The sequence below is a fragment of the Triturus cristatus genome, chromosome 5_2 (genome assembly GCF_964204655.1).
Source record: "Triturus cristatus chromosome 5_2, aTriCri1.1, whole genome shotgun sequence".
Lineage (NCBI taxonomy): Eukaryota > Metazoa > Chordata > Amphibia > Caudata > Salamandridae > Triturus > Triturus cristatus.
The window spans coordinates 577029167-577056198 of record NC_140588.1 but is presented as its reverse complement, the minus strand read 5'-3'; the positions used below and the strand labels follow the sequence as shown (position 1 = coordinate 577056198).

Genomic DNA, 27032 nt, shown 5'->3' with positions numbered 1-27032 from the left:
AGGCTTTGGAGCCTAACGGGTGCTGCAGGGGTCTGCCTGGCCGGAGAAATGCCTGTCTGGCGCTCCCCTCAGGACACACGTGTCTTCCGTTCGAGCATGGAGGGTGAGGGACATGGGTCACCCTCATATACAGGGGTGTGGGCATGGGCAGGATGGGGCGTGGGGGACCCGTCAGGGCATTGCCCGTTTGGAAGCCCGTTCGGAAGGCAAGAGGAGGCGGAGGCGGAGGCGGGAATCTCTGCTCAATTTTTTCCCGAGGCCTGGGGACAAGCCTTTGCACATTTGATCCAGCCGGGCCTGCATCAGCAGATCCTGCTCCGATGGCAAGGGAGAGCCTGCAGGTGTAAATCAAAGAAAGGGGAGAAATCCGCAAGAGGCGGGTTAACAAATTCCAGTGGCAGGCCCATGTTCCCCAGGAAGCAAGTACTTCCTCCTGCTCCCTTCAGTGGGAAAAGACATAGGAGGTGTATTTCTCTAAGCAGGGGCTCTGCGTAGGTGGCACTGCATTGCTTTGGCAAACATCCATGCTAAGTGCAGAGTAGCAGCAGACCCCACAGCTGAGACGTGAATTGGGACTGTTAAGGAAGGGCACTGGGAGGGTGAGGAGGGCAGAGGAAAATGCTTTACAAAAGCATCTGCAAGTTCCTACACACCCGCTGAAAACCCATACCAGGGATGGGGCTCGAACCCATGCGGACAACTGTCCATTGGATCTTAAGTCCAACGCCTTAACCACTCGGCCACCCTGGTGAGACCCTAGGCCCTGCCTTACTCAGCTCCCTTTTCATGCTGGCTGCTCCAGCGCAGGCTGTCCAGCAAGAGGTGATTGCAGAGTAAAAAGGCTTTTGCAGGAGGATAAAGGTAATTGCTTATGACAAACACACTGTGTGACACCTAACTTTTCCCCACTCGTACTTTATGGGCAATCTATACAGTGGAGTTAGCTTAGTCACAATAAGGAAGTGAGCAAGGCAGGCTCACAAGAGCATCTCCTCCCTGGTGGTCTAGTGGCTAGGATTCGGCGCTTTCACCGCCGCGGCCCGGGTTCGATTCCCGGTCAGGGAAGATCCCTCTAAGACGTAGACGTGTGTAATTTGTCCACGCAGCTCAGCTTTTTTTAATCGAAGGTCCTTAAAAAGGCACCCCGACCTATAGACGAAAGCAGAGGAAAGGGGCTGGGTCCCCTGTGTCCCAGGTTGCTTTGCTCCCATTGCCCTCAGCCACCTTCATGCGCACGCAGTCCCCCACCCAGTCAGGTGCTCTATGTGGGCGTAAAGTGCAGTACCAGCTCATCAGAAAGGTAAATTGCTGGAAAACCCGGCTGCGATGTATACATCTACTTTGGAGCACTCTTCTCCCTTGCACTCTTGAATCGGTCATTCGCAATGTATTCTTCCAGCAAGCTGAATAACGAGGTAGGTGTGAGAAGGTGTACCAGCTGTCTTTGAGCTATCAGCGGCCACTAGGTGTCCCTCTTGTGATTTCCCGGGGATCCCGATTGTACAGGAATTCGTCGGTTCAGTAGCACGGGGGAGGGGATGGCCTGTGCTTGGAAGTGACAAACAGTCTGGTGGAATCATGAGTGTTTTTTCAAGTTCTGATTCATATTCGCTGTAGAATAAAATATGCTTTCAGCCCCCATGAGCTTTGTCACTAGGAGAGCAGTGTAGGAACTTTTGCTGTATGGCTGTGGGTTCCCTGGTGGTCTAGTGGTTAGGATTCGGCGCTCTCACCGCCGCGGCCCGGGTTCGATTCCCGGTCAGGGAACAGTCCTTCTTCTGCCCTTGAATGCTTTTCCTTCCCGCAGGTCAGGGCTTCTCAAAATGAATTTGCTTTTCTGACAAACAGTTTGCCTAGCATCCCGCAATCTGGCTCCTAATTTGATTTTCGCAAGGTTCCCTTTGAGTTGCTTTCCTCGGCGGGAGGAAAATCTCTTGTGCAAGGCTCTTGAGGAAGTGAGATTCTGTATTCCGAGGTGCGCTTCTTTTCGTAGGCTTCTGACCACATGGTGTGCGGCAGGAAGTCATCTTTGACAGGGCCGCAGGCTTTGTCTCCAAATGGCATCCCGGACCCACTGCAACCCACCTTTTTGCTGAAACGGAAGTCTGGTTCAGGGTAAGAAAAAGCTGAGCTGCACGTACCGAAAGCAGCAGAGCCCAGCGGCGGAGAGGGTGTGGCCAGGGCTGTCTGATTTGCATAGTGACCAGTGGCATCTTGGGAATGTACAGGCTTTGGAGCCTAACGGGTGCTGCAGGGGTCTGCCTGGCCGGAGAAATGCCTGTCTGGCGCTCCCCTCAGGACACACGTGTCTTCCGTTCGAGCATGGAGGGTGAGGGACATGGGTCACCCTCATATACAGGGGTGTGGGCATGGGCAGGATGGGGCGTGGGGGACCCGTCAGGGCATTGCCCGTTTGGAAGCCCGTTCGGAAGGCAAGAGGAGGCGGAGGCGGAGGCGGGAATCTCTGCTCAATTTTTTCCCGAGGCCTGGGGACAAGCCTTTGCATATTTGATCCAGCCGGGCCTGCATCAGCAGATCCTGCTCCGATGGCAAGGGAGAGCCTGCAGGTGTAAATCAAAGAAAGGGGAGAAATCCGCAAGAGGCGGGTTAACAAATTCCTGTGGCAGGCCCATGTTCCCCAGGAAGCAAGTACTTCCTCCTGCTACCTTCAGTGGGAAAAGACATAGGAGGTGTATTTCTCTAAGCAGGGGCTCTGCGTAGGTGGCACTGCATTGCTTTGGCAAACATCCATGCTAAGTGCAGAGTAGCAGCAGACCCCACAGCTGAGACGTGAATTGGGACTGTTAAGGAAGGGCACTGGGAGGGTGAGGAGGGCAGAGGAAAATGCTTTACAAAAGCATCTGCAAGTTCCTACACACCCACTGAAAACCCATACCAGGGATGGGGCTCGAACCCATGCGGACAACTGTCCATTGGATCTTAAGTCCAACGCCTTAACCACTCGGCCACCCTGGTGAGACCCTAGGTCCTGCCTTACTCAGCTCCCTTTTCATGCTGGCTGCTCCAGCGCAGGCTGTCCAGCAAGAGGTGATTGCAGAGTAAAAAGGCTTTTGCAGGAGGATAAAGGTAATTGCTTATGACAAACACACTGTGTGACACCTAACTTTTCCCCACTCGTACTTTATGGGCAATCTATACAGTGGAGTTAGCTTAGTCACAATAAGGAAGTGAGCAAGGCAGGCTCACAAGAGCATCTCCTCCCTGGTGGTCTAGTGGCTAGGATTCGGCGCTTTCACCGCCGCGGCCCGGGTTCAATTCCCGGTCAGGGAAGATCCCTCTAAGACGTAGACGTGCGTAATTTGTCCACGCAGCTCAGCTTTTTTTAATCGAAGGTCCTTAAAAAGGCACCCCGACCTATAGACGAAAGCAGAGGAAAGGGGCTGGGTCCCCTGTGTCCCAGGTTGCTTTGCTCCCATTGCCCTCAGCCACCTTCATGCGCACGCAGTCCCCCACCCAGTCAGGTGCTCTATGTGGGCGTAAAGTGCAGTACCAGCTCATCAGAAAGGTAAATTGCTGGAAAACCCGGCTGCGATGTATACATCTACTTTGGAGCACTCTTCTCCCTTGCACTCTTGAATCGGTCATTCGCAATGTATTCTTCCAGCAAGCTGAATAACGAGGTAGGTGTGAGAAGGTGTACCAGCTGTCTTTGAGCTATCAGCGGCCACTAGGTGTCCCTCTTGTGATTTCCCGGGGATCCCGATTGTACAGGAATTCGTCGGTTCAGTAGCACGGGGGAGGGGATGGCCTGTGCTTGGAAGTGACAAACAGTCTGGTGGAATCATGAGTGTTTTTTCAAGTTCTGATTCATATTCGCTGTAGAATAAAATATGCTTTCAGCCCCCATGAGCTTTGTCACTAGGAGAGCAGTGTAGGAACTTTTGCTGTATGGCTGTGGGTTCCCTGGTGGTCTAGTGGTTAGGATTCGGCGCTCTCACCGCCGCGGCCCGGGTTCGATTCCCGGTCAGGGAACAGTCCTTCTTCTGCCCTTGAATGCTTTTCCTTCCCGCAGGTCAGGGCTTCTCAAAATGAATTTGCTTTTCTGACAAACAGTTTGCCTAGCATCCCGCAATCTGGCTCCTAATTTGATTTTCGCAAGGTTCCCTTTGAGTTGCTTTCCTCGGCGGGAGGAAAATCTCTTGTGCAAGGCTCTTGAGGAAGTGAGATTCTGTATTCCGAGGTGCGCTTCTTTTCGTAGGCTTCTGACCACATGGTGTGCGGCAGGAAGTCATCTTTGACAGGGACGCAGGCTTTGTCTCCAAATGGCATCCCGGACCCACTGCAACCCACCTTTTTGCTGAAACGGAAGTCTGGTTCAGGGTAAGAAAAAGCTGAGCTGCACGTACCGAAAGCAGCAGAGCCCAGCGGCGGAGAGGGTGTGGCCAGGGCTGTCTGATTTGCATAGTGACCAGTGGCATCTTGGGAATGTACAGGCTTTGGAGCCTAACGGGTGCTGCAGGGGTCTGCCTGGCCGGAGAAATGCCTGTCTGGCGCTCCCCTCAGGACACACGTGTCTTCCGTTCGAGCATGGAGGGTGAGGGACATGGGTCACCCTCATATACAGGGGTGTGGGCATAGGCAGGATGGGGCGTGGGGGACCCGTCAGGGCATTGCCCGTTTGGAAGCCCGTTCGGAAGGCAAGAGGAGGCGGAGGCGGAGGCGGGAATCTCTGCTCAATTTTTTCCCGAGGCCTGGGGACAAGCCTTTGCACATTTGATCCAGCCGGGCCTGCATCAGCAGATCCTGCTCCGATGGCAAGGGAGAGCCTGCAGGTGTAAATCAAAGAAAGGGGAGAAATCCGCAAGAGGCGGGTTAACAAATTCCAGTGGCAGGCCCATGTTCCCCAGGAAGCAAGTACTTCCTCCTGCTCCCTTCAGTGGGAAAAGACATAGGAGGTGTATTTCTCTAAGCAGGGGCTCTGCGTAGGTGGCACTGCATTGCTTTGGCAAACATCCATGCTAAGTGCAGAGTAGCAGCAGACCCCACAGCTGAGACGTGAATTGGGACTGTTAAGGAAGGGCACTGGGAGGGTGAGGAGGGCAGAGGAAAATGCTTTAAAAAAGCATCTGCAAGTTCCTACACACCCGCTGAAAACCCATACCAGGGATGGGGCTCGAACCCATGCGGACAACTGTCCATTGGATCTTAAGTCCAACGCCTTAACCACTCGGCCACCCTGGTGAGACCCTAGGCCCTGCCTTACTCAGCTCCCTTTTCATGCTGGCTGCTCCAGCGCAGGCTGTCCAGCAAGAGGTGATTGCAGAGTAAAAAGGCTTTTGCAGGAGGATAAAGGTAATTGCTTATGACAAACACACTGTGTGACACCTAACTTTTCCCCACTCGTACTTTATGGGCAATCTATACAGTGGAGTTAGCTTAGTCACAATAAGGAAGTGAGCAAGGCAGGCTCACAAGAGCATCTCCTCCCTGGTGGTCTAGTGGCTAGGATTCGGCGCTTTCACCGCCACGGCCCGGGTTCGATTCCCGGTCAGGGAAGATCCCTCTAAGACGTAGACGTGTGTAATTTGTCCACGCAGCTCAGCTTTTTTTAATCGAAGGTCCTTAAAAAGGCACCCCGACCTATAGACGAAAGCAGAGGAAAGGGGCTGGGTCCCCTGTGTCCCAGGTTGCTTTGCTCCCATTGCCCTCAGCCACCTTCATGCGCACGCAGTCCCCCACCCAGTCAGGTGCTCTATGTGGGCGTAAAGTGCAGTACCAGCTCATCAGAAAGGTAAATTGCTGGAAAACCCGGCTGCGATGTATACATCTACTTTGGAGCACTCTTCTCCCTTGCACTCTTGAATCGGTCATTCGCAATGTATTCTTCCAGCAAGCTGAATAACGAGGTAGGTGTGAGAAGGTGTACCAGCTGTCTTTGAGCTATCAGCGGCCACTAGGTGTCCCTCTTGTGATTTCCCGGGGATCCCGATTGTACAGGAATTCGTCGGTTCAGTAGCACGGGGGAGGGGATGGCCTGTGCTTGGAAGTGACAAACAGTCTGGTGGAATCATGAGTGTTTTTTCAAGTTCTGATTCATATTCGCTGTAGAATAAAATATGCTTTCAGCCCCCATGAGCTTTGTCACTAGGAGAGCAGTGTAGGAACTTTTGCTGTATGGCTGTGGGTTCCCTGGTGGTCTAGTGGTTAGGATTCGGCGCTCTCACCGCCGCGGCCCGGGTTCGATTCCCGGTCAGGGAACAGTCCTTCTTCTGCCCTTGAATGCTTTTCCTTCCCGCAGGTCAGGGCTTCTCAAAATGAATTTGCTTTTCTGACAAACAGTTTGCCTAGCATCCCGCAATCTGGCTCCTAATTTGATTTTCGCAAGGTTCCCTTTGAGTTGCTTTCCTCGGCGGGAGGAAAATCTCTTGTGCAAGGCTCTTGAGGAAGTGAGATTCTGTATTCCGAGGTGCGCTTCTTTTCGTAGGCTTCTGACCACATGGTGTGCGGCAGGAAGTCATCTTTGACAGGGCCGCAGGCTTTGTCTCCAAATGGCATCCCGGACCCACTGCAACCCACCTTTTTGCTGAAACGGAAGTCTGGTTCAGGGTAAGAAAAAGCTGAGCTGCACGTACCGAAAGCAGCAGAGCCCAGCGGCGGAGAGGGTGTGGCCAGGGCTGTCTGATTTGCATAGTGACCAGTGGCATCTTGGGAATGTACAGGCTTTGGAGCCTAACGGGTGCTGCAGGGGTCTGCCTGGCCGGAGAAATGCCTGTCTGGCGCTCCCCTCAGGACACACGTGTCTTCCGTTCGAGCATGGAGGGTGAGGGACATGGGTCACCCTCATATACAGGGGTGTGGGCATGGGCAGGATGGGGCGTGGGGGACCCGTCAGGGCATTGCCCGTTTGGAAGCCCGTTCGGAAGGCAAGAGGAGGCGGAGGCGGAGGCGGGAATCTCTGCTCAATTTTTTCCCGAGGCCTGGGGACAAGCCTTTGCACATTTGATCCAGCCGGGCCTGCATCAGCAGATCCTGCTCCGATGGCAAGGGAGAGCCTGCAGGTGTAAATCAAAGAAAGGGGAGAAATCCGCAAGAGGCGGGTTAACAAATTCCAGTGGCAGGCCCATGTTCCCCAGGAAGCAAGTACTTCCTCCTGCTCCCTTCAGTGGGAAAAGACATAGGAGGTGTATTTCTCTAAGCAGGGGCTCTGCGTAGGTGGCACTGCATTGCTTTGGCAAACATCCATGCTAAGTGCAGAGTAGCAGCAGACCCCACAGCTGAGACGTGAATTGGGACTGTTAAGGAAGGGCACTGGGAGGGTGAGGAGGGCAGAGGAAAATGCTTTACAAAAGCATCTGCAAGTTCCTACACACCCGCTGAAAACCCATACCAGGGATGGGGCTCGAACCCATGCGGACAACTGTCCATTGGATCTTAAGTCCAACGCCTTAACCACTCGGCCACCCTGGTGAGACCCTAGGCCCTGCCTTACTCAGCTCCCTTTTCATGCTGGCTGCTCCAGCGCAGGCTGTCCAGCAAGAGGTGATTGCAGAGTAAAAAGGCTTTTGCAGGAGGATAAAGGTAATTGCTTATGACAAACACACTGTGTGACACCTAACTTTTCCCCACTCGTACTTTATGGGCAATCTATACAGTGGAGTTAGCTTAGTCACAATAAGGAAGTGAGCAAGGCAGGCTCACAAGAGCATCTCCTCCCTGGTGGTCTAGTGGCTAGGATTCGGCGCTTTCACCGCCGCGGCCCGGGTTCGATTCCCGGTCAGGGAAGATCCCTCTAAGACGTAGACGTGTGTAATTTGTCCACGCAGCTCAGCTTTTTTTAATCGAAGGTCCTTAAAAAGGCACCCCGACCTATAGACGAAAGCAGAGGAAAGGGGCTGGGTCCCCTGTGTCCCAGGTTGCTTTGCTCCCATTGCCCTCAGCCACCTTCATGCGCACGCAGTCCCCCACCCAGTCAGGTGCTCTATGTGGGCGTAAAGTGCAGTACCAGCTCATCAGAAAGGTAAATTGCTGGAAAACCCGGCTGCGATGTATACATCTACTTTGGAGCACTCTTCTCCCTTGCACTCTTGAATCGGTCATTCGCAATGTATTCTTCCAGCAAGCTGAATAACGAGGTAGGTGTGAGAAGGTGTACCAGCTGTCTTTGAGCTATCAGCGGCCACTAGGTGTCCCTCTTGTGATTTCCCGGGGATCCCGATTGTACAGGAATTCGTCGGTTCAGTAGCACGGGGGAGGGGATGGCCTGTGCTTGGAAGTGACAAACAGTCTGGTGGAATCATGAGTGTTTTTTCAAGTTCTGATTCATATTCGCTGTAGAATAAAATATGCTTTCAGCCCCCATGAGCTTTGTCACTAGGAGAGCAGTGTAGGAACTTTTGCTGTATGGCTGTGGGTTCCCTGGTGGTCTAGTGGTTAGGATTCAGCGCTCTCACCGCCGCGGCCCGGGTTCGATTCCCGGTCAGGGAACAGTCCTTCTTCTGCCCTTGAATGCTTTTCCTTCCCGCAGGTCAGGGCTTCTCAAAATGAATTTGCTTTTCTGACAAACAGTTTGCCTAGCATCCCGCAATCTGGCTCCTAATTTGATTTTCGCAAGGTTCCCTTTGAGTTGCTTTCCTCGGCGGGAGGAAAATCTCTTGTGCAAGGCTCTTGAGGAAGTGAGATTCTGTATTCCGAGGTGCGCTTCTTTTCGTAGGCTTCTGACCACATGGTGTGCGGCAGGAAGTCATCTTTGACAGGGCCGCAGGCTTTGTCTCCAAATGGCATCCCGGACCCACTGCAACCCACCTTTTTGCTGAAACTGAAGTCTGGTTCAGGGTAAGAAAAAGCTGAGCTGCACGTACCGAAAGCAGCAGAGCCCAGCGGCGGAGAGGGTGTGGCCAGGGCTGTCTGATTTGCATAGTGACCAGTGGCATCTTGGGAATGTACAGGCTTTGGAGCCTAACGGGTGCTGCAGGGGTCTGCCTGGCCGGAGAAATGCCTGTCTGGCGCTCCCCTCAGGACACACGTGTCTTCCGTTCGAGCATGGAGGGTGAGGGACATGGGTCACCCTCATATACAGGGGTGTGGGCATGGGCAGGATGGGGCGTGGGGGACCCGTCAGGGCATTGCCCGTTTGGAAGCCCGTTCGGAAGGCAAGAGGAGGCGGAGGCGGAGGCGGGAATCTCTGCTCAATTTTTTCCCGAGGCCTGGGGACAAGCCTTTGCATATTTGATCCAGCCGGGCCTGCATCAGCAGATCCTGCTCCGATGGCAAGGGAGAGCCTGCAGGTGTAAATCAAAGAAAGGGGAGAAATCCGCAAGAGGCGGGTTAACAAATTCCTGTGGCAGGCCCATGTTCCCCAGGAAGCAAGTACTTCCTCCTGCTACCTTCAGTGGGAAAAGACATAGGAGGTGTATTTCTCTAAGCAGGGGCTCTGCGTAGGTGGCACTGCATTGCTTTGGCAAACATCCATGCTAAGTGCAGAGTAGCAGCAGACCCCACAGCTGAGACGTGAATTGGGACTGTTAAGGAAGGGCACTGGGAGGGTGAGGAGGGCAGAGGAAAATGCTTTACAAAAGCATCTGCAAGTTCCTACACACCCACTGAAAACCCATACCAGGGATGGGGCTCGAACCCATGCGGACAACTATCCATTGGATCTTAAGTCCAACGCCTTAACCACTCGGCCACCCTGGTGAGACCCTAGGTCCTGCCTTACTCAGCTCCCTTTTCATGCTGGCTGCTCCAGCGCAGGCTGTCCAGCAAGAGGTGATTGCAGAGTAAAAAGGCTTTTGCAGGAGGATAAAGGTAATTGCTTATGACAAACACACTGTGTGACACCTAACTTTTCCCCACTCGTACTTTATGGGCAATCTATACAGTGGAGTTAGCTTAGTCACAATAAGGAAGTGAGCAAGGCAGGCTCACAAGAGCATCTCCTCCCTGGTGGTCTAGTGGCTAGGATTCGGCGCTTTCACCGACGCGGCCCGGGTTCAATTCCCGGTCAGGGAAGATCCCTCTAAGACGTAGACGTGCGTAATTTGTCCACGCAGCTCAGCTTTTTTTAATCGAAGGTCCTTAAAAAGGCACCCCGACCTATAGACGAAAGCAGAGGAAAGGGGCTGGGTCCCCTGTGTCCCAGGTTGCTTTGCTCCCATTGCCCTCAGCCACCTTCATGCGCACGCAGTCCCCCACCCAGTCAGGTGCTCTATGTGGGCGTAAAGTGCAGTACCAGCTCATCAGAAAGGTAAATTGCTGGAAAACCCGGCTGCGATGTATACATCTACTTTGGAGCACTCTTCTCCCTTGCACTCTTGAATCGGTCATTCGCAATGTATTCTTCCAGCAAGCTGAATAACGAGGTAGGTGTGAGAAGGTGTACCAGCTGTCTTTGAGCTATCAGCGGCCACTAGGTGTCCCTCTTGTGATTTCCCGGGGATCCCGATTGTACAGGAATTCGTCGGTTCAGTAGCACGGGGGAGGGGATGGCCTGTGCTTGGAAGTGACAAACAGTCTGGTGGAATCATGAGTGTTTTTTCAAGTTCTGATTCATATTCGCTGTAGAATAAAATATGCTTTCAGCCCCCATGAGCTTTGTCACTAGGAGAGCAGTGTAGGAACTTTTGCTGTATGGCTGTGGGTTCCCTGGTGGTCTAGTGGTTAGGATTCGGCGCTCTCACCGCCGCGGCCCGGGTTCGATTCCCGGTCAGGGAACAGTCCTTCTTCTGCCCTTGAATGCTTTTCCTTCCCGCAGGTCAGGGCTTCTCAAAATGAATTTGCTTTTCTGACAAACAGTTTGCCTAGCATCCCGCAATCTGGCTCCTAATTTGATTTTCGCAAGGTTCCCTTTGAGTTGCTTTCCTCGGCGGGAGGAAAATCTCTTGTGCAAGGCTCTTGAGGAAGTGAGATTCTGTATTCCGAGGTGCGCTTCTTTTCGTAGGCTTCTGACCACATGGTGTGCGGCAGGAAGTCATCTTTGACAGGGCCGCAGGCTTTGTCTCCAAATGGCATCCCGGACCCACTGCAACCCACCTTTTTGCTGAAACGGAAGTCTGGTTCAGGGTAAGAAAAAGCTGAGCTGCACGTACCGAAAGCAGCAGAGCCCAGCGGCGGAGAGGGTGTGGCCAGGGCTGTCTGATTTGCATAGTGACCAGTGGCATCTTGGGAATGTACAGGCTTTGGAGCCTAACGGGTGCTGCAGGGGTCTGCCTGGCCGGAGAAATGCCTGTCTGGCGCTCCCCTCAGGACACACGTGTCTTCCGTTCGAGCATGGAGGGTGAGGGACATGGGTCACCCTCATATACAGGGGTGTGGGCATGGGCAGGATGGGGCGTGGGGGACCCGTCAGGGCATTGCCCGTTTGGAAGCCCGTTCGGAAGGCAAGAGGAGGCGGAGGCGGAGGCGGGAATCTCTGCTCAATTTTTTCCCGAGGCCTGGGGACAAGCCTTTGCACATTTGATCCAGCCGGGCCTGCATCAGCAGATCCTGCTCCGATGGCAAGGGAGAGCCTGCAGGTGTAAATCAAAGAAAGGGGAGAAATCCGCAAGAGGCGGGTTAACAAATTCCAGTGGCAGGCCCATGTTCCCCAGGAAGCAAGTACTTCCTCCTGCTCCCTTCAGTGGGAAAAGACATAGGAGGTGTATTTCTCTAAGCAGGGGCTCTGCGTAGGTGGCACTGCATTGCTTTGGCAAACATCCATGCTAAGTGCAGAGTAGCAGCAGACCCCACAGCTGAGACGTGAATTGGGACTGTTAAGGAAGGGCACTGGGAGGGTGAGGAGGGCAGAGGAAAATGCTTTACAAAAGCATCTGCAAGTTCCTACACACCCGCTGAAAACCCATACCAGGGATGGGGCTCGAACCCATGCGGACAACTGTCCATTGGATCTTAAGTCCAACGCCTTAACCACTCGGCCACCCTGGTGAGACCCTAGGCCCTGCCTTACTCAGCTCCCTTTTCATGCTGGCTGCTCCAGCGCAGGCTGTCCAGCAAGAGGTGATTGCAGAGTAAAAAGGCTTTTGCAGGAGGATAAAGGTAATTGCTTATGACAAACACACTGTGTGACACCTAACTTTTCCCCACTCGTACTTTATGGGCAATCTATACAGTGGAGTTAGCTTAGTCACAATAAGGAAGTGAGCAAGGCAGGCTCACAAGAGCATCTCCTCCCTGGTGGTCTAGTGGCTAGGATTCGGCGCTTTCACCGCCGCGGCCCGGGTTCGATTCCCGGTCAGGGAAGATCCCTCTAAGACGTAGACGTGTGTAATTTGTCCACGCAGCTCAGCTTTTTTTAATCGAAGGTCCTTAAAAAGGCACCCCGACCTATAGACGAAAGCAGAGGAAAGGGGCTGGGTCCCCTGTGTCCCAGGTTGCTTTGCTCCCATTGCCCTCAGCCACCTTCATGCGCACGCAGTCCCCCACCCAGTCAGGTGCTCTATGTGGGCGTAAAGTGCAGTACCAGCTCATCAGAAAGGTAAATTGCTGGAAAACCCGGCTGCGATGTATACATCTACTTTGGAGCACTCTTCTCCCTTGCACTCTTGAATCGGTCATTCGCAATGTATTCTTCCAGCAAGCTGAATAACGAGGTAGGTGTGAGAAGGTGTACCAGCTGTCTTTGAGCTATCAGCGGCCACTAGGTGTCCCTCTTGTGATTTCCCGGGGATCCCGATTGTACAGGAATTCGTCGGTTCAGTAGCACGGGGGAGGGGATGGCCTGTGCTTGGAAGTGACAAACAGTCTGGTGGAATCATGAGTGTTTTTTCAAGTTCTGATTCATATTCGCTGTAGAATAAAATATGCTTTCAGCCCCCATGAGCTTTGTCACTAGGAGAGCAGTGTAGGAACTTTTGCTGTATGGCTGTGGGTTCCCTGGTGGTCTAGTGGTTAGGATTCGGCGCTCTCACCGCCGCGGCCCGGGTTCGATTCCCGGTCAGGGAACAGTCCTTCTTCTGCCCTTGAATGCTTTTCCTTCCCGCAGGTCAGGGCTTCTCAAAATGAATTTGCTTTTCTGACAAACAGTTTGCCTAGCATCCCGCAATCTGGCTCCTAATTTGATTTTCGCAAGGTTCCCTTTGAGTTGCTTTCCTCGGCGGGAGGAAAATCTCTTGTGCAAGGCTCTTGAGGAAGTGAGATTCTGTATTCCGAGGTGCGCTTCTTTTCGTAGGCTTCTGACCACATGGTGTGCGGCAGGAAGTCATCTTTGACAGGGCCGCAGGCTTTGTCTCCAAATGGCATCCCGGACCCACTGCAACCCACCTTTTTGCTGAAACGGAAGTCTGGTTCAGGGTAAGAAAAAGCTGAGCTGCACGTACCGAAAGCAGCAGATCCCAGCGGCGGAGAGGGTGTGGCCAGGGCTGTCTGATTTGCATAGTGACCAGTGGCATCTTGGGAATGTACAGGCTTTGGAGCCTAACGGGTGCTGCAGGGGTCTGCCTGGCCGGAGAAATGCCTGTCTGGCGCTCCCCTCAGGACACACGTGTCTTCCGTTCGAGCATGGAGGGTGAGGGACATGGGTCACCCTCATATACAGGGGTGTGGGCATGGGCAGGATGGGGCGTGGGGGACCCGTCAGGGCATTGCCCGTTTGGAAGCCCGTTCGGAAGGCAAGAGGAGGCGGAGGCGGAGGCGGGAATCTCTGCTCAATTTTTTCCCGAGGCCTGGGGACAAGCCTTTGCACATTTGATCCAGCCGGGCCTGCATCAGCAGATCCTGCTCCGATGGCAAGGGAGAGCCTGCAGGTGTAAATCAAAGAAAGGGGAGAAATCCGCAAGAGGCGGGTTAACAAATTCCAGTGGCAGGCCCATGTTCCCCAGGAAGCAAGTACTTCCTCCTGCTCCCTTCAGTGGGAAAAGACATAGGAGGTGTATTTCTCTAAGCAGGGGCTCTGCGTAGGTGGCACTGCATTGCTTTGGGAAGCATCCATGCTAAGTGCAGAGTAGCAGCAGACCCCACAGCTGAGACGTGAATTGGGACTGTTAAGGAAGGGCACTGGGAGGGTGAGGAGGGCAGAGGAAAATGCTTTAAAAAAGCATCTGCAAGTTCCTACACACCCGCTGAAAACCCATACCAGGGATGGGGCTTGAACCCATGCGGACAACTGTCCATTGGATCTTAAGTCCAACGCCTTAACCACTCGGCCACCCTGGTGAGACCCTAGGCCCTGCCTTACTCAGCTCCCTTTTCATGCTGGCTGCTCCAGCGCAGGCTGTCCAGCAAGAGGTGATTGCAGAGTAAAAAGGCTTTTGCAGGAGGATAAAGGTAATTGCTTATGACAAACACACTGTGTGACACCTAACTTTTCCCCACTCGTACTTTATGGGCAATCTATACAGTGGAGTTAGCTTAGTCACAATAAGGAAGTGAGCAAGGCAGGCTCACAAGAGCATCTCCTCCCTGGTGGTCTAGTGGCTAGGATTCGGCGCTTTCACCGCCGCGGCCCGGGTTCGATTCCCGGTCAGGGAAGATCCCTCTAAGACGTAGACGTGTGTAATTTGTCCACGCAGCTCAGCTTTTTTTAATCGAAGGTCCTTAAAAAGGCACCCCGACCTATAGACGAAAGCAGAGGAAAGGGGCTGGGTCCCCTGTGTCCCAGGTTGCTTTGCTCCCATTGCCCTCAGCCACCTTCATGCGCACGCAGTCCCCCACCCAGTCAGGTGCTCTATGTGGGCGTAAAGTGCAGTACCAGCTCATCAGAAAGGTAAATTGCTGGAAAACCCGGCTGCGATGTATACATCTACTTTGGAGCACTCTTCTCCCTTGCACTCTTGAATCGGTCATTCGCAATGTATTCTTCCAGCAAGCTGAATAACGAGGTAGGTGTGAGAAGGTGTACCAGCTGTCTTTGAGCTATCAGCGGCCACTAGGTGTCCCTCTTGTGATTTCCCGGGGATCCCGATTGTACAGGAATTCGTCGGTTCAGTAGCACGGGGGAGGGGATGGCCTGTGCTTGGAAGTGACAAACAGTCTGGTGGAATCATGAGTGTTTTTTCAAGTTCTGATTCATATTCGCTGTAGAATAAAATATGCTTTCAGCCCCCATGAGCTTTGTCACTAGGAGAGCAGTGTAGGAACTTTTGCTGTATGGCTGTGGGTTCCCTGGTGGTCTAGTGGTTAGGATTCGGCGCTCTCACCGCCGCGGCCCGGGTTCGATTCCCGGTCAGGGAACAGTCCTTCTTCTGCCCTTGAATGCTTTTCCTTCCCGCAGGTCAGGGCTTCTCAAAATGAATTTGCTTTTCTGACAAACAGTTTGCCTAGCATCCCGCAATCTGGCTCCTAATTTGATTTTCGCAAGGTTCCCTTTGAGTTGCTTTCCTCGGCGGGAGGAAAATCTCTTGTGCAAGGCTCTTGAGGAAGTGAGATTCTGTATTCCGAGGTGCGCTTCTTTTCGTAGGCTTCTGACCACATGGTGTGCGGCAGGAAGTCATCTTTGACAGGGCCGCAGGCTTTGTCTCCAAATGGCATCCCGGACCCACTGCAACCCACCTTTTTGCTGAAACTGAAGTCTGGTTCAGGGTAAGAAAAAGCTGAGCTGCACGTACCGAAAGCAGCAGAGCCCAGCGGCGGAGAGGGTGTGGCCAGGGCTGTCTGATTTGCATAGTGACCAGTGGCATCTTGGGAATGTACAGGCTTTGGAGCCTAACGGGTGCTGCAGGGGTCTGCCTGGCCGGAGAAATGCCTGTCTGGCGCTCCCCTCAGGACACACGTGTCTTCCGTTCGAGCATGGAGGGTGAGGGACATGGGTCACCCTCATATACAGGGGTGTGGGCATGGGCAGGATGGGGCGTGGGGGACCCGTCAGGGCATTGCCCGTTTGGAAGCCCGTTCGGAAGGCAAGAGGAGGCGGAGGCGGAGGCGGGAATCTCTGCTCAATTTTTTCCCGAGGCCTGGGGACAAGCCTTTGCATATTTGATCCAGCCGGGCCTGCATCAGCAGATCCTGCTCCGATGGCAAGGGAGAGCCTGCAGGTGTAAATCAAAGAAAGGGGAGAAATCCGCAAGAGGCGGGTTAACAAATTCCTGTGGCAGGCCCATGTTCCCCAGGAAGCAAGTACTTCCTCCTGCTACCTTCAGTGGGAAAAGACATAGGAGGTGTATTTCTCTAAGCAGGGGCTCTGCGTAGGTGGCACTGCATTGCTTTGGCAAACATCCATGCTAAGTGCAGAGTAGCAGCAGACCCCACAGCTGAGACGTGAATTGGGACTGTTAAGGAAGGGCACTGGGAGGGTGAGGAGGGCAGAGGAAAATGCTTTACAAAAGCATCTGCAAGTTCCTACACACCCACTGAAAACCCATACCAGGGATGGGGCTCGAACCCATGCGGACAACTATCCATTGGATCTTAAGTCCAACGCCTTAACCACTCGGCCACCCTGGTGAGACCCTAGGTCCTGCCTTACTCAGCTCCCTTTTCATGCTGGCTGCTCCAGCGCAGGCTGTCCAGCAAGAGGTGATTGCAGAGTAAAAAGGCTTTTGCAGGAGGATAAAGGTAATTGCTTATGACAAACACACTGTGTGACACCTAACTTTTCCCCACTCGTACTTTATGGGCAATCTATACAGTGGAGTTAGCTTAGTCACAATAAGGAAGTGAGCAAGGCAGGCTCACAAGAGCATCTCCTCCCTGGTGGTCTAGTGGCTAGGATTCGGCGCTTTCACCGACGCGGCCCGGGTTCAATTCCCGGTCAGGGAAGATCCCTCTAAGACGTAGACGTGCGTAATTTGTCCACGCAGCTCAGCTTTTTTTAATCGAAGGTCCTTAAAAAGGCACCCCGACCTATAGACGAAAGCAGAGGAAAGGGGCTGGGTCCCCTGTGTCCCAGGTTGCTTTGCTCCCATTGCCCTCAGCCACCTTCATGCGCACGCAGTCCCCCACCCAGTCAGGTGCTCTATGTGGGCGTAAAGTGCAGTACCAGCTCATCAGAAAGGTAAATTGCTGGAAAACCCGGCTGCGATGTATACATCTACTTTGGAGCACTCTTCTCCCTTGCACTCTTGAATCGGTCATTCGCAATGTATTCTTCCAGCAAGCTGAATAACGAGGTAGGTGTGAGAAGGTGTACCAGCTGTCTTTGAGCTATCAGCGGCCACTAGGTGTCCCTCTTGTGATTTCCCGGGGATCCCGATTGTACAGGAATTCGTCGGTTCAGTAGCACGGGGGAGGGGATGGCCTGTGCTTGGAAGTGACAAACAGTCTGGTGGAATCATGAGTGTTTTTTCAAGTTCTGATTCATATTCGCTGTAGAATAAAATATGCTTTCAGCCCCCATGAGCTTTGTCACTAGGAGAGCAGTGTAGGAACTTTTGCTGTATGGCTGTGGGTTCCCTGGTGGTCTAGTGGTTAGGATTCGGCGCTCTCACCGCCGCGGCCCGGGTTCGATTCCCGGTCAGGGAACAGTCCTTCTTCTGCCCTTGAATGCTTTTCCTTCCCGCAGGTCAGGGCTTCTCAAAATGAATTTGCTTTTCTGACAAACAGTTTGCCTAGCATCCCGCAATCTGGCTCCTAATTTGATTTTCGCAAGGTTCCCTTTGAGTTGCTTTCCTCGGCGGGAGGAAAATCTCTTGTGCAAGGCTCTTGAGGAAGTGAGATTCTGTATTCCGAGGTGCGCTTCTTTTCGTAGGCTTCTGACCACATGGTGTGCGGCAGGAAGTCATCTTTGACAGGGCCGCAGGCTTTGTCTCCAAATGGCATCCCGGACCCACTGCAACCCACCTTTTTGCTGAAACGGAAGTCTGGTTCAGGGTAAGAAAAAGCTGAGCTGCACGTACCGAAAGCAGCAGAGCCCAGCGGCGGAGAGGGTGTGGCCAGGGCTGTCTGATTTGCATAGTGACCAGTGGCATCTTGGGAATGTACAGGCTTTGGAGCCTAACGGGTGCTGCAGGGGTCTGCCTGGCCGGAGAAATGCCTGTCTGGCGCTCCCCTCAGGACACACGTGTCTTCCGTTCGAGCATGGAGGGTGAGGGACATGGGTCACCCTCATATACAGGGGTGTGGGCATGGGCAGGATGGGGCGTGGGGGACCCGTCAGGGCATTGCCCGTTTGGAAGCCCGTTCGGAAGGCAAGAGGAGGCGGAGGCGGAGGCGGGAATCTCTGCTCAATTTTTTCCCGAGGCCTGGGGACAAGCCTTTGCACATTTGATCCAGCCGGGCCTGCATCAGCAGATCCTGCTCCGATGGCAAGGGAGAGCCTGCAGGTGTAAATCAAAGAAAGGGGAGAAATCCGCAAGAGGCGGGTTAACAAATTCCAGTGGCAGGCCCATGTTCCCCAGGAAGCAAGTACTTCCTCCTGCTCCCTTCAGTGGGAAAAGACATAGGAGGTGTATTTCTCTAAGCAGGGGCTCTGCGTAGGTGGCACTGCATTGCTTTGGCAAACATCCATGCTAAGTGCAGAGTAGCAGCAGACCCCACAGCTGAGACGTGAATTGGGACTGTTAAGGAAGGGCACTGGGAGGGTGAGGAGGGCAGAGGAAAATGCTTTACAAAAGCATCTGCAAGTTCCTACACACCCGCTGAAAACCCATACCAGGGATGGGGCTCGAACCCATGCGGACAACTGTCCATTGGATCTTAAGTCCAACGCCTTAACCACTCGGCCACCCTGGTGAGACCCTAGGCCCTGCCTTACTCAGCTCCCTTTTCATGCTGGCTGCTCCAGCGCAGGCTGTCCAGCAAGAGGTGATTGCAGAGTAAAAAGGCTTTTGCAGGAGGATAAAGGTAATTGCTTATGACAAACACACTGTGTGACACCTAACTTTTCCCCACTCGTACTTTATGGGCAATCTATACAGTGGAGTTAGCTTAGTCACAATAAGGAAGTGAGCAAGGCAGGCTCACAAGAGCATCTCCTCCCTGGTGGTCTAGTGGCTAGGATTCGGCGCTTTCACCGCCGCGGCCCGGGTTCGATTCCCGGTCAGGGAAGATCCCTCTAAGACGTAGACGTGTGTAATTTGTCCACGCAGCTCAGCTTTTTTTAATCGAAGGTCCTTAAAAAGGCACCCCGACCTATAGACGAAAGCAGAGGAAAGGGGCTGGGTCCCCTGTGTCCCAGGTTGCTTTGCTCCCATTGCCCTCAGCCACCTTCATGCGCACGCAGTCCCCCACCCAGTCAGGTGCTCTATGTGGGCGTAAAGTGCAGTACCAGCTCATCAGAAAGGTAAATTGCTGGAAAACCCGGCTGCGATGTATACATCTACTTTGGAGCACTCTTCTCCCTTGCACTCTTGAATCGGTCATTCGCAATGTATTCTTCCAGCAAGCTGAATAACGAGGTAGGTGTGAGAAGGTGTACCAGCTGTCTTTGAGCTATCAGCGGCCACTAGGTGTCCCTCTTGTGATTTCCCGGGGATCCCGATTGTACAGGAATTCGTCGGTTCAGTAGCACGGGGGAGGGGATGGCCTGTGCTTGGAAGTGACAAACAGTCTGGTGGAATCATGAGTGTTTTTTCAAGTTCTGATTCATATTCGCTGTAGAATAAAATATGCTTTCAGCCCCCATGAGCTTTGTCACTAGGAGAGCAGTGTAGGAACTTTTGCTGTATGGCTGTGGGTTCCCTGGTGGTCTAGTGGTTAGGATTCGGCGCTCTCACCGCCGCGGCCCGGGTTCGATTCCCGGTCAGGGAACAGTCCTTCTTCTGCCCTTGAATGCTTTTCCTTCCCGCAGGTCAGGGCTTCTCAAAATGAATTTGCTTTTCTGACAAACAGTTTGCCTAGCATCCCGCAATCTGGCTCCTAATTTGATTTTCGCAAGGTTCCCTTTGAGTTGCTTTCCTCGGCGGGAGGAAAATCTCTTGTGCAAGGCTCTTGAGGAAGTGAGATTCTGTATTCCGAGGTGCGCTTCTTTTCGTAGGCTTCTGACCACATGGTGTGCGGCAGGAAGTCATCTTTGACAGGGCCGCAGGCTTTGTCTCCAAATGGCATCCCGGACCCACTGCAACCCACCTTTTTGCTGAAACGGAAGTCTGGTTCAGGGTAAGAAAAAGCTGAGCTGCACGTACCGAAAGCAGCAGAGCCCAGCGGCGGAGAGGGTGTGGCCAGGGCTGTCTGATTTGCATAGTGACCAGTGGCATCTTGGGAATGTACAGGCTTTGGAGCCTAACGGGTGCTGCAGGGGTCTGCCTGGCCGGAGAAATGCCTGTCTGGCGCTCCCCTCAGGACACACGTGTCTTCCGTTCGAGCATGGAGGGTGAGGGACATGGGTCACCCTCATATACAGGGGTGTGGGCATGGGCAGGATGGGGCGTGGGGGACCCGTCAGGGCATTGCCCGTTTGGAAGCCCGTTCGGAAGGCAAGAGGAGGCGGAGGCGGAGGCGGGAATCTCTGCTCAATTTTTTCCCGAGGCCTGGGGACAAGCCTTTGCACATTTGATCCAGCCGGGCCTGCATCAGCAGATCCTGCTCCGATGGCAAGGGAGAGCCTGCAGGTGTTAATCAAAGAAAGGGGAGAAATCCGCAAGAGGCGGGTTAACAAATTCCAGTGGCAGGCCCATGTTCCCCAGGAAGCAAGTACTTCCTCCTGCTCCCTTCAGTGGGAAAAGACATAGGAGGTGTATTTCTCTAAGCAGGGGCTCTGCGTAGGTGGCACTGCATTGCTTTGGCAAACATCCATGCTAAGTGCAGAGTAGCAGCAGACCCCACAGCTGAGACGTGAATTGGGACTGTTAAGGAAGGGCACTGGGAGGGTGAGGAGGGCAGAGGAAAATGCTTTACAAAAGCATCTGCAAGTTCCTACACACCCGCTGAAAACCCATACCAGGGATGGGGCTCGAACCCATGCGGACAACTGTCCATTGGATCTTAAGTCCAACGCCTTAACCACTCGGCCACCCTGGTGAGACCCTAGGCCCTGCCTTACTCAGCTCCCTTTTCATGCTGGCTGCTCCAGCGCAGGCTGTCCAGCAAGAGGTGATTGCAGAGTAAAAAGGCTTTTGCAGGAGGATAAAGGTAATTGCTTATGACAAACACACTGTGTGACACCTAACTTTTCCCCACTCGTACTTTATGGGCAATCTATACAGTGGAGTTAGCTTAGTCACAATAAGGAAGTGAGCAAGGCAGGCTCACAAGAGCATCTCCTCCCTGGTGGTCTAGTGGCTAGGATTCGGCGCTTTCACCGCCGCGGCCCGGGTTCGATTCCCGGTCAGGGAAGATCCCTCTAAGACGTAGACGTGTGTAATTTGTCCACGCAGCTCAGCTTTTTTTAATCGAAGGTCCTTAAAAAGGCACCCCGACCTATAGACGAAAGCAGAGGAAAGGGGCTGGGTCCCCTGTGTCCCAGGTTGCTTTGCTCCCATTGCCCTCAGCCACCTTCATGCGCACGCAGTCCCCCACCCAGTCAGGTGCTCTATGTGGGCGTAAAGTGCAGTACCAGCTCATCAGAAAGGTAAATTGCTGGAAAACCCGGCTGCGATGTATACATCTACTTTGGAGCACTCTTCTCCCTTGCACTCTTGAATCGGTCATTCGCAATGTATTCTTCCAGCAAGCTGAATAACGAGGTAGGTGTGAGAAGGTGTACCAGCTGTCTTTGAGCTATCAGCGGCCACTAGGTGTCCCTCTTGTGATTTCCCGGGGATCCCGATTGTACAGGAATTCGTCGGTTCAGTAGCACGGGGGAGGGGATGGCCTGTGCTTGGAAGTGACAAACAGTCTGGTGGAATCATGAGTGTTTTTTCAAGTTCTGATTCATATTCGCTGTAGAATAAAATATGCTTTCAGCCCCCATGAGCTTTGTCACTAGGAGAGCAGTGTAGGAACTTTTGCTGTATGGCTGTGGGTTCCCTGGTGGTCTAGTGGTTAGGATTCAGCGCTCTCACCGCCGCGGCCCGGGTTCGATTCCCGGTCAGGGAACAGTCCTTCTTCTGCCCTTGAATGCTTTTCCTTCCCGCAGGTCAGGGCTTCTCAAAATGAATTTGCTTTTCTGACAAACAGTTTGCCTAGCATCCCGCAATCTGGCTCCTAATTTGATTTTCGCAAGGTTCCCTTTGAGTTGCTTTCCTCGGCGGGAGGAAAATCTCTTGTGCAAGGCTCTTGAGGAAGTGAGATTCTGTATTCCGAGGTGCGCTTCTTTTCGTAGGCTTCTGACCACATGGTGTGCGGCAGGAAGTCATCTTTGACAGGGCCGCAGGCTTTGTCTCCAAATGGCATCCCGGACCCACTGCAACCCACCTTTTTGCTGAAACGGAAGTCTGGTTCAGGGTAAGAAAAAGCTGAGCTGCACGTACCGAAAGCAGCAGAGCCCAGCGGCGGAGAGGGTGTGGCCAGGGCTGTCTGATTTGCATAGTGACCAGTGGCATCTTGGGAATGTACAGGCTTTGGAGCCTAACGGGTGCTGCAGGGGTCTGCCTGGCCGGAGAAATGCCTGTCTGGCGCTCCCCTCAGGACACACGTGTCTTCCGTTCGAGCATGGAGGGTGAGGGACATGGGTCACCCTCATATACAGGGGTGTGGGCATGGGCAGGATGGGGCGTGGGGGACCCGTCAGGGCATTGCCCGTTTGGAAGCCCGTTCGGAAGGCAAGAGGAGGCGGAGGCGGAGGCGGGAATCTCTGCTCAATTTTTTCCCGAGGCCTGGGGACAAGCCTTTGCATATTTGATCCAGCCGGGCCTGCATCAGCAGATCCTGCTCCGATGGCAAGGGAGAGCCTGCAGGTGTAAATCAAAGAAAGGGGAGAAATCCGCAAGAGGCGGGTTAACAAATTCCTGTGGCAGGCCCATGTTCCCCAGGAAGCAAGTACTTCCTCCTGCTACCTTCAGTGGGAAAAGACATAGGAGGTGTATTTCTCTAAGCAGGGGCTCTGCGTAGGTGGCACTGCATTGCTTTGGCAAACATCCATGCTAAGTGCAGAGTAGCAGCAGACCCCACAGCTGAGACGTGAATTGGGACTGTTAAGGAAGGGCACTGGGAGGGTGAGGAGGGCAGAGGAAAATGCTTTACAAAAGCATCTGCAAGTTCCAACACACCCACTGAAATCCCATACCAGGGATGGGGCTCGAACCCATGCGGACAACTGTCCATTGGATCTTAAGTCCAACGCCTTAACCACTCGGCCACCCTGGTGAGACCCTAGGTCCTGCCTTACTCAGCTCCCTTTTCATGCTGGCTGCTCCAGCGCAGGCTGTCCAGCAAGAGGTGATTGCAGAGTAAAAAGGCTTTTGCAGGAGGATAAAGGTAATTGCTTATGACAAACACACTGTGTGACACCTAACTTTTCCCCACTCGTACTTTATGGGCAATCTATACAGTGGAGTTAGCTTAGTCACAATAAGGAAGTGAGCAAGGCAGGCTCACAAGAGCATCTCCTCCCTGGTGGTCTAGTGGCTAGGATTCGGCGCTTTCACCGCCGCGGCCCGGGTTCAATTCCCGGTCAGGGAAGATCCCTCTAAGACGTAGACGTGCGTAATTTGTCCACGCAGCTCAGCTTTTTTTAATCGAAGGTCCTTAAAAAGGCACCCCGACCTATAGACGAAAGCAGAGGAAAGGGGCTGGGTCCCCTGTGTCCCAGGTTGCTTTGCTCCCATTGCCCTCAGCCACCTTCATGCGCACGCAGTCCCCCACCCAGTCAGGTGCTCTATGTGGGCGTAAAGTGCAGTACCAGCTCATCAGAAAGGTAAATTGCTGGAAAACCCGGCTGCGATGTATACATCTACTTTGGAGCACTCTTCTCCCTTGCACTCTTGAATCGGTCATTCGCAATGTATTCTTCCAGCAAGCTGAATAACGAGGTAGGTGTGAGAAGGTGTACCAGCTGTCTTTGAGCTATCAGCGGCCACTAGGTGTCCCTCTTGTGATTTCCCGGGGATCCCGATTGTACAGGAATTCGTCGGTTCAGTAGCACGGGGGAGGGGATGGCCTGTGCTTGGAAGTGACAAACAGTCTGGTGGAATCATGAGTGTTTTTTCAAGTTCTGATTCATATTCGCTGTAGAATAAAATATGCTTTCAGCCCCCATGAGCTTTGTCACTAGGAGAGCAGTGTAGGAACTTTTGCTGTATGGCTGTGGGTTCCCTGGTGGTCTAGTGGTTAGGATTCGGCGCTCTCACCGCCGCGGCCCGGGTTCGATTCCCGGTCAGGGAACAGTCCTTCTTCTGCCCTTGAATGCTTTTCCTTCCCGCAGGTCAGGGCTTCTCAAAATGAATTTGCTTTTCTGACAAACAGTTTGCCTAGCATCCCGCAATCTGGCTCCTAATTTGATTTTCGCAAGGTTCCCTTTGAGTTGCTTTCCTCGGCGGGAGGAAAATCTCTTGTGCAAGGCTCTTGAGGAAGTGAGATTCTGTATTCCGAGGTGCGCTTCTTTTCGTAGGCTTCTGACCACATGGTGTGCGGCAGGAAGTCATCTTTGACAGGGACGCAGGCTTTGTCTCCAAATGGCATCCCGGACCCACTGCAACCCACCTTTTTGCTGAAACGGAAGTCTGGTTCAGGGTAAGAAAAAGCTGAGCTGCACGTACCGAAAGCAGCAGAGCCCAGCGGCGGAGAGGGTGTGGCCAGGGCTGTCTGATTTGCATAGTGACCAGTGGCATCTTGGGAATGTACAGGCTTTGGAGCCTAACGGGTGCTGCAGGGGTCTGCCTGGCCGGAGAAATGCCTGTCTGGCGCTCCCCTCAGGACACACGTGTCTTCCGTTCGAGCATGGAGGGTGAGGGACATGGGTCACCCTCATATACAGGGGTGTGGGCATAGGCAGGATGGGGCGTGGGGGACCCGTCAGGGCATTGCCCGTTTGGAAGCCCGTTCGGAAGGCAAGAGGAGGCGGAGGCGGAGGCGGGAATCTCTGCTCAATTTTTTCCCGAGGCCTGGGGACAAGCCTTTGCACATTTGATCCAGCCGGGCCTGCATCAGCAGATCCTGCTCCGATGGCAAGGGAGAGCCTGCAGGTGTAAATCAAAGAAAGGGGAGAAATCCGCAAGAGGCGGGTTAACAAATTCCAGTGGCAGGCCCATGTTCCCCAGGAAGCAAGTACTTCCTCCTGCTCCCTTCAGTGGGAAAAGACATAGGAGGTGTATTTCTCTAAGCAGGGGCTCTGCGTAGGTGGCACTGCATTGCTTTGGGAAGCATCCATGCTAAGTGCAGAGTAGCAGCAGACCCCACAGCTGAGACGTGAATTGGGACTGTTAAGGAAGGGCACTGGGAGGGTGAGGAGGGCAGAGGAAAATGCTTTAAAAAAGCATCTGCAAGTTCCTACACACCCGCTGAAAACCCATACCAGGGATGGGGCTCGAACCCATGCGGACAACTGTCCATTGGATCTTAAGTCCAACGCCTTAACCACTCGGCCACCCTGGTGAGACCCTAGGCCCTGCCTTACTCAGCTCCCTTTTCATGCTGGCTGCTCCAGCGCAGGCTGTCCAGCAAGAGGTGATTGCAGAGTAAAAAGGCTTTTGCAGGAGGATAAAGGTAATTGCTTATGACAAACACACTGTGTGACACCTAACTTTTCCCCACTCGTACTTTATGGGCAATCTATACAGTGGAGTTAGCTTAGTCACAATAAGGAAGTGAGCAAGGCAGGCTCACAAGAGCATCTCCTCCCTGGTGGTCTAGTGGCTAGGATTCGGCGCTTTCACCGCCGCGGCCCGGGTTCGATTCCCGGTCAGGGAAGATCCCTCTAAGACGTAGACGTGCGTAATTTGTCCACGCAGCTCAGCTTTTTTTAATCGAAGGTCCTTAAAAAGGCACCCCGACCTATAGACGAAAGCAGAGGAAAGGGGCTGGGTCCCCTGTGTCCCAGGTTGCTTTGCTCCCATTGCCCTCAGCCACCTTCATGCGCACGCAGTCCCCCACCCAGTCAGGTGCTCTATGTGGGCGTAAAGTGCAGTACCAGCTCATCAGAAAGGTAAATTGCTGGAAAACCCGGCTGCGATGTATACATCTACTTTGGAGCACTCTTCTCCCTTGCACTCTTGAATCGGTCATTCGCAATGTATTCTTCCAGCAAGCTGAATAACGAGGTAGGTGTGAGAAGGTGTACCAGCTGTCTTTGAGCTATCAGCGGCCACTAGGTGTCCCTCTTGTGATTTCCCGGGGATCCCGATTGTACAGGAATTCGTCGGTTTAGTAGCACGGGGGAGGGGATGGCCTGTGCTTGGAAGTGACAAACAGTCTGGTGGAATCATGAGTGTTTTTTCAAGTTCTGATTCATATTCGCTGTAGAATAAAATATGCTTTCAGCCCCCATGAGCTTTGTCACTAGGAGAGCAGTGTAGGAACTTTTGCTGTATGGCTCTGGGTTCCCTGGTGGTCTAGTGGTTAGGATTCTGCGCTCTCACCGCCGCGGCCCGGGTTCGATTCCCGGTCAGGGAACAGTCCTTCTTCTGCCCTTGAATGCTTTTCCTTCCCGCAGGTCAGGGCTTCTCAAAATGAATTTGCTTTTCTGACAAACAGTTTGCCTAGCATCCCGCAATCTGGCTCCTAATTTGATTTTCGCAAGGTTCCCTTTGAGTTGCTTTCCTCGGCGGGAGGAAAATCTCTTGTGCAAGGCTCTTGAGGAAGTGAGATTCTGTATTCCGAGGTGCGCTTCTTTTCGTAGGCTTCTGACCACATGGTGTGCGGCAGGAAGTCATCTTTGACAGGGCCGCAGGCTTTGTCTCCAAATGGCATCCCGGACCCACTGCAACCCACCTTTTTGCTGAAACGGAAGTCTGGTTCAGGGTAAGAAAAAGCTGAGCTGCACGTACCGAAAGCAGCAGAGCCCAGCGGCGGAGAGGGTGTGGCCAGGGCTGTCTGATTTGCATAGTGACCAGTGGCATCTTGGGAATGTACAGGCTTTGGAGCCTAACGGGTGCTGCAGGGGTCTGCCTGGCCGGAGAAATGCCTGTCTGGCGCTCCCCTCAGGACACACGTGTCTTCCGTTCGAGCATGGAGGGTGAGGGACATGGGTCACCCTCATATACAGGGGTGTGGGCATGGGCAGGATGGGGCGTGGGGGACCCGTCAGGGCATTGCCCGTTTGGAAGCCCGTTCGGAAGGCAAGAGGAGGCGGAGGCGGAGGCGGAGGCGGGAATCTCTGCTCAATTTTTTCCCGAGGCCTGGGGACAAGCCTTTGCACATTTGATCCAGCCGGGCCTGCATCAGCAGATCCT

General features: G+C 53.5%; 25 non-coding genes across 25 annotated transcripts; 16 read left to right on the top strand and 9 right to left on the bottom strand.

The window, feature by feature from the left end:
- Window positions 1–667: 667 nt before the first annotated feature.
- Window positions 668–750, bottom strand: TRNAL-UAA (transfer RNA leucine (anticodon UAA)). The gene has a single exon. It is a non-coding gene; the product is annotated as a tRNA-Leu (tRNA).
- Window positions 751–993: 243 nt separating this feature from the next.
- TRNAE-UUC (transfer RNA glutamic acid (anticodon UUC)) lies at window positions 994–1065 on the top strand. Its single transcript has one exon. It is a non-coding gene; the product is annotated as a tRNA-Glu (tRNA).
- Window positions 1066–1695: 630 nt separating this feature from the next.
- TRNAE-CUC (transfer RNA glutamic acid (anticodon CUC)) lies at window positions 1696–1767 on the top strand. The gene has a single exon. It is a non-coding gene; the product is annotated as a tRNA-Glu (tRNA).
- Window positions 1768–2893: 1126 nt separating this feature from the next.
- TRNAL-UAA (transfer RNA leucine (anticodon UAA)) lies at window positions 2894–2976 on the bottom strand. Its single transcript has one exon. It is a non-coding gene; the product is annotated as a tRNA-Leu (tRNA).
- A 945-nt stretch (window positions 2977–3921) lies between these two features.
- On the top strand, window positions 3922–3993 carry TRNAE-CUC (transfer RNA glutamic acid (anticodon CUC)). Its single transcript has one exon. It is a non-coding gene; the product is annotated as a tRNA-Glu (tRNA).
- A 1126-nt stretch (window positions 3994–5119) lies between these two features.
- TRNAL-UAA (transfer RNA leucine (anticodon UAA)) lies at window positions 5120–5202 on the bottom strand. Its single transcript has one exon. It is a non-coding gene; the product is annotated as a tRNA-Leu (tRNA).
- A 945-nt stretch (window positions 5203–6147) lies between these two features.
- TRNAE-CUC (transfer RNA glutamic acid (anticodon CUC)) lies at window positions 6148–6219 on the top strand. The gene has a single exon. It is a non-coding gene; the product is annotated as a tRNA-Glu (tRNA).
- Window positions 6220–7345: 1126 nt separating this feature from the next.
- Window positions 7346–7428, bottom strand: TRNAL-UAA (transfer RNA leucine (anticodon UAA)). Its single transcript has one exon. It is a non-coding gene; the product is annotated as a tRNA-Leu (tRNA).
- A 243-nt stretch (window positions 7429–7671) lies between these two features.
- On the top strand, window positions 7672–7743 carry TRNAE-UUC (transfer RNA glutamic acid (anticodon UUC)). The gene has a single exon. It is a non-coding gene; the product is annotated as a tRNA-Glu (tRNA).
- Window positions 7744–10599: 2856 nt separating this feature from the next.
- Window positions 10600–10671, top strand: TRNAE-CUC (transfer RNA glutamic acid (anticodon CUC)). Its single transcript has one exon. It is a non-coding gene; the product is annotated as a tRNA-Glu (tRNA).
- Window positions 10672–11797: 1126 nt separating this feature from the next.
- Window positions 11798–11880, bottom strand: TRNAL-UAA (transfer RNA leucine (anticodon UAA)). Its single transcript has one exon. It is a non-coding gene; the product is annotated as a tRNA-Leu (tRNA).
- Window positions 11881–12123: 243 nt separating this feature from the next.
- TRNAE-UUC (transfer RNA glutamic acid (anticodon UUC)) lies at window positions 12124–12195 on the top strand. Its single transcript has one exon. It is a non-coding gene; the product is annotated as a tRNA-Glu (tRNA).
- A 630-nt stretch (window positions 12196–12825) lies between these two features.
- TRNAE-CUC (transfer RNA glutamic acid (anticodon CUC)) lies at window positions 12826–12897 on the top strand. The gene has a single exon. It is a non-coding gene; the product is annotated as a tRNA-Glu (tRNA).
- Window positions 12898–14349: 1452 nt separating this feature from the next.
- On the top strand, window positions 14350–14421 carry TRNAE-UUC (transfer RNA glutamic acid (anticodon UUC)). Its single transcript has one exon. It is a non-coding gene; the product is annotated as a tRNA-Glu (tRNA).
- Window positions 14422–15051: 630 nt separating this feature from the next.
- Window positions 15052–15123, top strand: TRNAE-CUC (transfer RNA glutamic acid (anticodon CUC)). Its single transcript has one exon. It is a non-coding gene; the product is annotated as a tRNA-Glu (tRNA).
- Window positions 15124–17277: 2154 nt separating this feature from the next.
- Window positions 17278–17349, top strand: TRNAE-CUC (transfer RNA glutamic acid (anticodon CUC)). Its single transcript has one exon. It is a non-coding gene; the product is annotated as a tRNA-Glu (tRNA).
- Window positions 17350–18475: 1126 nt separating this feature from the next.
- On the bottom strand, window positions 18476–18558 carry TRNAL-UAA (transfer RNA leucine (anticodon UAA)). The gene has a single exon. It is a non-coding gene; the product is annotated as a tRNA-Leu (tRNA).
- Window positions 18559–18801: 243 nt separating this feature from the next.
- On the top strand, window positions 18802–18873 carry TRNAE-UUC (transfer RNA glutamic acid (anticodon UUC)). The gene has a single exon. It is a non-coding gene; the product is annotated as a tRNA-Glu (tRNA).
- A 630-nt stretch (window positions 18874–19503) lies between these two features.
- TRNAE-CUC (transfer RNA glutamic acid (anticodon CUC)) lies at window positions 19504–19575 on the top strand. The gene has a single exon. It is a non-coding gene; the product is annotated as a tRNA-Glu (tRNA).
- Window positions 19576–20701: 1126 nt separating this feature from the next.
- TRNAL-UAA (transfer RNA leucine (anticodon UAA)) lies at window positions 20702–20784 on the bottom strand. The gene has a single exon. It is a non-coding gene; the product is annotated as a tRNA-Leu (tRNA).
- A 243-nt stretch (window positions 20785–21027) lies between these two features.
- Window positions 21028–21099, top strand: TRNAE-UUC (transfer RNA glutamic acid (anticodon UUC)). Its single transcript has one exon. It is a non-coding gene; the product is annotated as a tRNA-Glu (tRNA).
- Window positions 21100–22927: 1828 nt separating this feature from the next.
- On the bottom strand, window positions 22928–23010 carry TRNAL-UAA (transfer RNA leucine (anticodon UAA)). The gene has a single exon. It is a non-coding gene; the product is annotated as a tRNA-Leu (tRNA).
- A 945-nt stretch (window positions 23011–23955) lies between these two features.
- On the top strand, window positions 23956–24027 carry TRNAE-CUC (transfer RNA glutamic acid (anticodon CUC)). Its single transcript has one exon. It is a non-coding gene; the product is annotated as a tRNA-Glu (tRNA).
- Window positions 24028–25153: 1126 nt separating this feature from the next.
- TRNAL-UAA (transfer RNA leucine (anticodon UAA)) lies at window positions 25154–25236 on the bottom strand. The gene has a single exon. It is a non-coding gene; the product is annotated as a tRNA-Leu (tRNA).
- A 243-nt stretch (window positions 25237–25479) lies between these two features.
- On the top strand, window positions 25480–25551 carry TRNAE-UUC (transfer RNA glutamic acid (anticodon UUC)). The gene has a single exon. It is a non-coding gene; the product is annotated as a tRNA-Glu (tRNA).
- The last annotated feature ends 1481 nt before the right edge of the window (window positions 25552–27032 follow it).